Below are 8,022 nucleotides of genomic sequence, written 5' to 3'. Positions count from 1 at the left end.
CTGTAACAAACTCCAGTATCATTTTAACTGATCACTTGGTGGTTGTGACAATTATACAAGGCTTTCATTTAAGAAATGACATGCCTCTTGCACAGAGAGCAACACCTGCATTTGTAGTTTTCTCTGTAAGGTGTCAAATTCAGTGTGGGCCTTGGTTTCAAAGGCACAGTCTGTTCTCCTATAGATGAAAGTGTATCCTGGCTAGGCTATGTTCCCCTCTCCAGACCTCCTCGGCTCCATATTTGCTGTGATCTTGTGCCTAGGACAATGCCAAGTGACACTTCAGGATGTGGAAAGGGATTTAAAATAAGTGGCTGCATGTGATACGATTTCTTCACAGCAAGACCCAGCTACACAAGGGATTACAAGCTTGGAGAAGGTGTGGAATTTAGCATCAGCCTAAGCATGGTTTTTGTAAAAAAAACAAAACAAAACAAACTCAAGAAGGCTGTGAATAAAGATTTGCTCTGGTTTTGAATCCCACACACAATTGTTTGTTTATTTAGTTATCTATTAACAGTCTCTAGGCAGCTTATTTCTTATGTTAAAATTAAGTGCTTGATTGATTATTTTCTAGAACAGTGATGAGAGTTGTTCTATACATAAGCTGAGCCATTAGCGAGCTCTCATTACTAGCTGGCTGTGATGGGGAGGGAGAGATATGAATAGATAGAAGAAGATGGGAAGAATGAGAGAGAGCAGTGATTTTATTTGCTTTCTTTCCTCTGGTATTTCAGTTTCTGTAGCATTTCCAAAGTGACCTTTCTCCTTTAAGCGATGCTGAAAATCGAAGACTTTGGTTTAAATACTCAGATGTCTGAAAACTTTTTTTCTTTTTTTCCCCAAGAGAAGCCACATCATTTGAGTATCTTTAAAACTGAATGAAACAAGCTACCGCGACCCAGGGGCGAGGCAGGCAGAGGCAGCGTCCTCCCCGACGAGGGCTGCAGTCCCGCCGTTCCCAAGCAAGAAGAGCGGAGCGTGTTTGCTGGCCATGGACAGAGTCAAAGAGGGGACTGCTGGACAAGCCCAGAGACGAGGGAGGAGGCCAGGGAAGAGCACTCGGCAGGCCAGGAGCTGAATCAGCGAGGTACACGGCTGGGCACAGGCAGTGTGAGGGGGGGAGGCCCCCGACAAGCCCCAAGGAGGCAGGAGATCAGATACTGCCAGACCTCTGCACCTCACGCGGGTCCTGGACATTAGCAACAAAATGCCTGAAAGAAGCCTGTCTTTGCTTTATTTTCTGGGGGCACAACTCTGGGCCATTTGGCTTTGCGCAGGGGACCTCTGCAGGGTAAAAGCAAGCACTTGGCTTCTGTTTGTTATAGCTTCTAATTTGACAAAGGCTGTACGTCTGCGGCTTGAATGCTGCAGGGACGCTACCTCCATGCAGAGAGCTTCTGGCAGGCTAAATAGCTGTGGCAATGGCAATTGCAGTCCAGCAGCATTCTGAATGGAGAGCTGCCTGCTTAAGCATGGCAGAATTTAAGAAATACCACCTTTATTTGAATCCAGGATAATCACTTTTTCCTCACGGGAGCATTATCTCAGACTCTCCTGCTAGAAAGTTACAGTAGGGTAAAAAAAAAATTGCCGAGCATCGGTTGGTCTGTGCTGGTTGTCGGGGTGGTCGCTTTTAACCTCGCGTTTCCCAGTTAAGGTAGCGGAGGGAGAAAAGCTACTTCGTATTCGGCAGGAGCGAGAGCTCTGCGCTGGCGGTTGCTGTGGAGAAGCTGATTGTGGTCAATTAACCAGTCGTAAATCAGCCTGTCGCTGCTTTCTGTCAAGGCCTGTGCGGGGGATCCTGTCCTCAGGGGCGCGAAGCCGCTCGCTCCTCGGCAGCCGCCGCGAGCCCCTCGGCGCGGAGGGGAGGTTGCGGCGCGGGCAGAGCTGCCGGGCGGCCGGTGCCCGTCGAGGGGGGCAGCTCCTGCGCCCGCAGCTGTGGGCTCGCCGCCTCGCGTTGCCGGGGCCCGGAGCGGCAGCTGCCCCTGCCCGCGCTGGAGGTTCAATTGCGGTGATTTGTCATTGCTTGATTTAAATTTGTTTAGAACTCGACCGAAATACAATTTTTGTAAAGCTGCTCTCAATAGGTATGTTTGTATTTCTAAATAAGCGTTGAACATATTTTCCCTAAACTACTTAAACGTATTTTTCTTAAACTCATTCTGGGAATTTATGAGATTGTCTTGGCATCGAGGTCGTTTTGCGGTGGAGAGAGAGAGAGCAGTTTAGGTTGCAGGAGGATGAATATTCATGTCCTGTTGACAGCAAATACATTAAACTCACTTTTACCTTTTAATAACCTCTTAGAAATGGAAACCACCCACTACAAGTATATTTTCAGATTCTAAGGAAATATCCACACGGTTGTCATTACTTATAAAGGCAGTAAGTGTCCGCCTGCTTTCCTGTTCTGCCACCTGCGTCACGGTGGGCAGGCAGACCCCGAAACCGGGACAGGACAGACTGACTCCTCACATTTTATTCTCAGCACGGACTGGTTGAAGGGTTTGGTTTTAAACTACTTTCATATCCCCTCGCTAAACTGGGATGCGGTCCGGGTGCCTCTCACTTGGGTCGCTTTGCGTTGCCCCTCGCGGGAGGCAGCGTGCCGAGCCCCGTCTGGCCGCTGCCGAGCAGGGCTGTGCTCAGAGGCGCGCCGCGTTGTCCTGCAAATACCATCTGCTCCTCAGCATGCTCCTCCGTGTCCCTCACGGCAACGCCGGGACGTTAATGCGTGTGCCAGCTAGTGCCGATTAACGCTGGGTCACTTAGCAAGGGTTTGTAGGTGGCTGGAAAGGCAAGTGGCACCTCAGCCAGCGGATGTGTAACTGGCACTATATCTTTCAAGTTTTTTTTAAGTACTGGTCTATAAATCTATTGCATGCTGTGCAAGTGATTTATTGTAATTCATAACCTTTAAACCTTTCTACTACCACGCAGGCAAGTTCTTCTCTTGCACGTGAAACACTTTGATTTATAAATTTGGAGCAGGTTTAAAATCTGTTTTTTGCTTTCCTTCTAAATTTGGATTCACCAGTAAGTGCCAGGAAAATGTTATTTAATTTGCATTCGATGGTCTGATTGAACGGCGTTCTTCGTTTGACCACACAGAGATGGATTGTCTCTTTGAGAATCGCAGTCTTTTATCCCTCAGAGTTCAGAGGTTACATCAAAAACTGCCTGCCTGCTGCCTGATGTGACATTTGAACTCCAAAGGCCAAGAGATCATGAGGCCATAAAGCAGGGCAAAAGCTCTAAAGGTGTCATTCCTATTGTTCTCGGAGGACAGGACTTTAGCCGAGATCACATCATTCATGGGGTGGGGAATAAGGGCTAGATGTCAGCCGGGATCAGGAAAGCCTGGGTTCATCCTGTAGTCAAGAATCAGTGCTGGAGCAACGCTGCAAGTTTGCTCGCAGTAGTGGGACAGGTTTCTAGTAAGTGCCAACCCACCATGTGATCAAGAGTCTGCAGACTAGTAGTTCTTAATTTGTACGTTAATCTTTAATGTGTGTGTTGTATTTTTTGCGCTGCCCGTCATGAGAGGGAGAAATAGTTTACTCCAGTATGGACAGTCTCTCTCTGTTGAGTGACGTGTGGCTTCTCGTCCCGGGCAGAACGATCTGAGAACTCCTCCAGCCTATGTTTCACTGTCACCAGTAATGGGGAGCAGAGGAAAACTCATGGTACCTTAAATACTGCAGTAAGTAACTTCAAAAAGAAAAGTGCTGTATTGTGCCGTTTTTGTTTTAAAAACGCAGAACACTGTCATTGAAAAGAGGAAATCTATTTGAAATAAGGTACGGCTGTGTTTGTGGCTAGTTAGCATTTCAGTGCAGAGCAAAATAGTGTGAGCTGCTGAGATCGGAGCAAATACAACAGAGCAGATGCTTAATGGTGCCGGGCATTGGGTATTTCTCACTAGCCTCGGTGACGGCTATAAGGACGCAGCCCTCTGAGGACCTGGCCCACAGCGAAGGACGCGGAGTTAAAAGTCAGACCTCTGTCTCATTACCTTGATGTCAAAATACATCACTCACAATGTACTAAAGACCAAAATTATCTTGAACTGATTTCTGGAGAGGTTTCAGGGGTCTCTCAGAAACGCATATGAAGGCACATTTACACTCCGTGGTGGTGAGAATACCTTACACCGCAGGAGAGAGGAGAAATACTCCAGTGGAGCTGGAAGCATAACAGCTGCAGGATCTGAAAAAAGCCATTATAAATAGAAATCCCAGCCCAAACAGTTTTCCCAGGCAGAGATGCTGGTGCACCTAATGCCATGTCAGAGGGGCCTTGAAAAACCTCAAACCGCAGAACAGATGGATGCAGTTTAAAGGGAGAGGCACAACTGAGATGTGATCGTCTGAACAAGGGGCGGGCTGAGGAGAGGATGATAGGGAGGTTGTACTGAACCCAAAATCCAGGTATTGTGGAGCTTGTACCGCAAACGTGAAAATGTACTTGCGATAAAGGGAAGGAGGGAGATCCACAGAAGACGTAGTGGCAGGGCTTTGCATGAGAGCAGGATTTTGCTCAAGATTTTCAGAATTTATTTTGCTGTTGAGATAATCTGTTGCTGTTAACTCTGTCAGGGGTAAGTATTTAATTTGAAGTCAACGTACTAACTTGGATAATTATGCCAGTATGATTTCTGTCAAGACAGCTTGTTAAATAAAACTACAGCACTTGCAGAAAATTCCTACTTCTGTTAGCAGAGGTAGAGACAAACTGAAGATAGTGAGATTTAGAGATTACTGAGACTATGTTTATGATTTAGGCTAACAGTATCTCAAGTTATGCTGAACAATTTATTGTTTCTTAGCAGTGCTGCTGTGACTCATTCTGTTGGTCTGTACTGTACCTGCCAAGCTGGGCATAAAGCACTCAGACTTAGAACAATATATAATACGGCAAAAAATGTGTTTCTGTGAAATCACTGGACGTGTTCTGACAATCTTAAGTGGACTGAGAATATGCAAGGGGGGCCAGATGGGACTTATATATTCAGTAAATAAAGTCCTGATGTTCCCTGCAAATGTGTTTGCTAATTGCAACATTGCAGCTACCAGGAGTTTAATTAAGAGAATTAAGAACCCAGTTTGATGCCTGCTGCATCAGTGGGATCTCTTCGTTTCAGTGGGCTATGACCAGACCCTGAGGTACTGAGGAACAAGGTTTCAAATGATAGCAAATGGATATTTCAAGTGTTGAGTTCTTTTCTTCCCTTCTGTTTAAGGTTGGAGTGGAATTAGTGATATATAAAATACTGAGTATTAAGGCACAAAATAATTTTGACTTCCCGATTTGTGTATTTGGAAAGAACCTTTCTTACTGCAATCTTTTTATTTTCTAGCCAGATCCTGACAGCACTCCCACAGAAGTCGTTCATGTCAAAGCAATAATTGCAACACTCCTGTAAGGTAAAAATGGTTTGATACAAAATCACCCCAATACTCCACTGTAAAATTTGCCCCCGTAAATGTATACATGCTAGAAAGTTGGGTTAGAATCAGGGCCGCAGAGATGCAGCCTCAGCCCGACTGTGGGCACTTAAATGAGGAGCCTGGTTGCTTCTGTCCCCCTGTACAGGCGAGGGGGGGACATCGACGTCTCCAGAAGGCCTCAGCTGATCCAGACCTGAGTCAGGCTGCGGAGCGGTGCCTTCCGCTCTGCCTCCCGGGCACCTGCGCGTGTCGCCTAGGGGAGGTGGCACGAGTCCAGCTTTGGGAATTCCACACCTTGCCTCACCGTGTGTCTTTAGACCTGGTGTTTGGCAGAGTAGGAATCATCTAAGGTGATCCACTGTAGTGCCAGCAGTGCTTACGTAGATCCATGGCTGCTGGCAGCTGGCTCCTTCAGAGAGATGTCCAGCCGGGGAATCAGCTGGGAATTTCTGTGCATCTTTTCCTTCCTCCATCCAAAACCACCACAGATGGAGCTGAGTGAAAACACATTTGCCAACAAAGATGTCTTACTGAAAGCAGTGACAATTTTTACCTCTTTCAAAAATTTTGCTGCTCAAACAAAAGTAGTAACTGAAGTTTACAAATTTTGTTTTCTTTTGGGTTTTGTGAGAGGAGGGAAAAAAAGCAAGAGAGAAATAGTTGAAAAGGAATGAAAGCTGAATTGAAGCTTTGCTATTACTTGAAATTAATTTGGAAGTTTGTTCTTAACATGAAAGAAACTGAATACAGTTTTATTGCAGAAAAATAGGAAACATATAAAGGTCTTAATTTGACTTTTCCTTAGAAGATAGTATTAACCATCTCAGTAGTATGCTGGTTTAAATAAAGGTGTTTGCTTTCTGCCAGGGTAAGTTTTGAATTCTGTAATAAAGAAAACATCTGATTTATTTACAGGCTCTGTCGTTTCAAGCTGTCGTTATTTAGAGTCAGTGTGTTTGTATACTCCTCCCCTGACATTTGGGTACTCTTCCCTTGACAAGCTCTAAAGCAGGCAGGGAGTGATCACATGAAAGAAAAATGGTGCTCTTGCAAAAGGAAAAAAAGAAGTATGAGTTTGTGTGTGGTATCTGCAGTCTGGCAGCCTGTCCCCCAGCCTTCGCCATCTTCTCTGCAAACTGTTCACTTCATCATGGTCTGTGTTCACGGGAAAGCAGCACGTCCAGGTCTTTCCAAAAGACGCCTCAGATAACTGTGCACAAAGGAAAATGTTTTCTGTATTCCATGTTTCTTCAGGAAAGTGCATCGTATTTTGTACTGAGGTGATATGTTGTGCAAATGCCCTATTTCAGGCAAATTCTTTTCCAGTGCTTCTACCATCGATGCCTCCATATCTGGCAGCTAGTGGAAACTGAAAAACTGGCCTGAAGTACATCAAGGCCTGCCAATGACTTATTGGAAATAAGAGGAATCTTGACTTGAGCCTAGTTAGCGGTACGGAGATTGTCTGTGATGGATGAGGTGAACATTAATCTACCGGCCCTCGCCCAGACGGTGCTGTTCCTGACGACAAAGCGGGTGCATTGCCAGCACCCAGCAGCCAGCCGGGACGGCACTGCGGGAATCAGATGCAGATGACAGGAAGGTGATAGAAGTTTCAACCTCTCGAAAGATCTTCAATACTGGATTGAAATCCATGATGCCAAATGATGCGGAAGCGATGCTTCAGTCAATCCTGTTCAGCTCCAGGACACACAATATGGTGTGGAAGGGGAGAAGGCAAAACAGATTTGGAGCTCAGGAATGGAAAAAAGACTGCTGTATTGATAGCTGGATGAGGTGTCCGATGGGGTGGCTTTGAGAGCTCATGCAGCAGCAGCGGGCACCTGAGCGCCCTTAGCAACCTTTGCAAACCACTCCAAATCTAACCAAATAGCTCAGTCATCAAACTGACGTGCAGGATTTGCAATTCGTAATTGGGTTGCTACTACTGTCTGTTTCTGTGCAGAAGGTTGTTGTTGCTTCTCTTTATTTAACAGAATAGGAACCCGGACAGGAAGAAGAGTCTTCAAATAATTTACTGGGCATGGCGGGGGGGGGGGGGGGGGGAGAGGGAGGGAATCCAGTGACCCAAAACTACTGAAAAAGGAGATTTCGCACTTACTTGGCTGAGAAGTTGCAAGAGCTGTGTGCTTCTTCAAGCAGCGTCTGGCAGACAGTTTTGCTTGCCGTGTACCTTTAGGAGAGTCACCGCATCGTCTCAGTCGCTGTCTCAGCAGGCTGCGAGGCTAACGAGGCTGGGCGGGTGGACAGCCTCCTGCTACAGGCCTGCACAGGACCCACCAAAATGTGGCCTGGCTTTGCGTGGGGAAAGCAGAACGTTTCTGTAGGATAAGCAATAATGGTGGATGGCATTTTTGTGCATTACATGTATTTTTAGGTGTCACTGTCATGCTCATGGATGAATATAGTAATTAATCTTTTAGAATAGCTGCAGCAGTATTACCATCTTACCTTCAGATATTAACACAGCTGAAAGAAAGCACACCCCTGTGTGAGAAACGCTGTGGGTGCGTTATTAGTAGATTTTTTTTTTCTGGGATGATGGAGA

The 8,022-nt window shown here is 46.1% G+C and overlaps 1 long non-coding RNA gene across 1 annotated transcript; it reads left to right on the top strand.

Moving 5' to 3' along the window:
• The first annotated feature begins 1,100 nt into the window (after positions 1 to 1,100).
• On the top strand, positions 1,101 to 6,314 carry LOC135324367 (uncharacterized). The gene is made up of 2 exons (XR_010385712.1): positions 1,101 to 3,706; positions 5,363 to 6,314. It is a non-coding gene; the product is annotated as an uncharacterized LOC135324367 (long non-coding RNA).
• The last annotated feature ends 1,708 nt before the right edge of the window (positions 6,315 to 8,022 follow it).

The sequence above is a fragment of the Dromaius novaehollandiae genome, chromosome W (genome assembly GCF_036370855.1).
Source record: "Dromaius novaehollandiae isolate bDroNov1 chromosome W, bDroNov1.hap1, whole genome shotgun sequence".
Taxonomy (NCBI): Eukaryota; Metazoa; Chordata; class Aves; order Casuariiformes; family Dromaiidae; genus Dromaius; species Dromaius novaehollandiae.
Note: the sequence above shows the minus strand (reverse complement) of the source record. Positions and strands in the feature narration are given on the sequence as shown.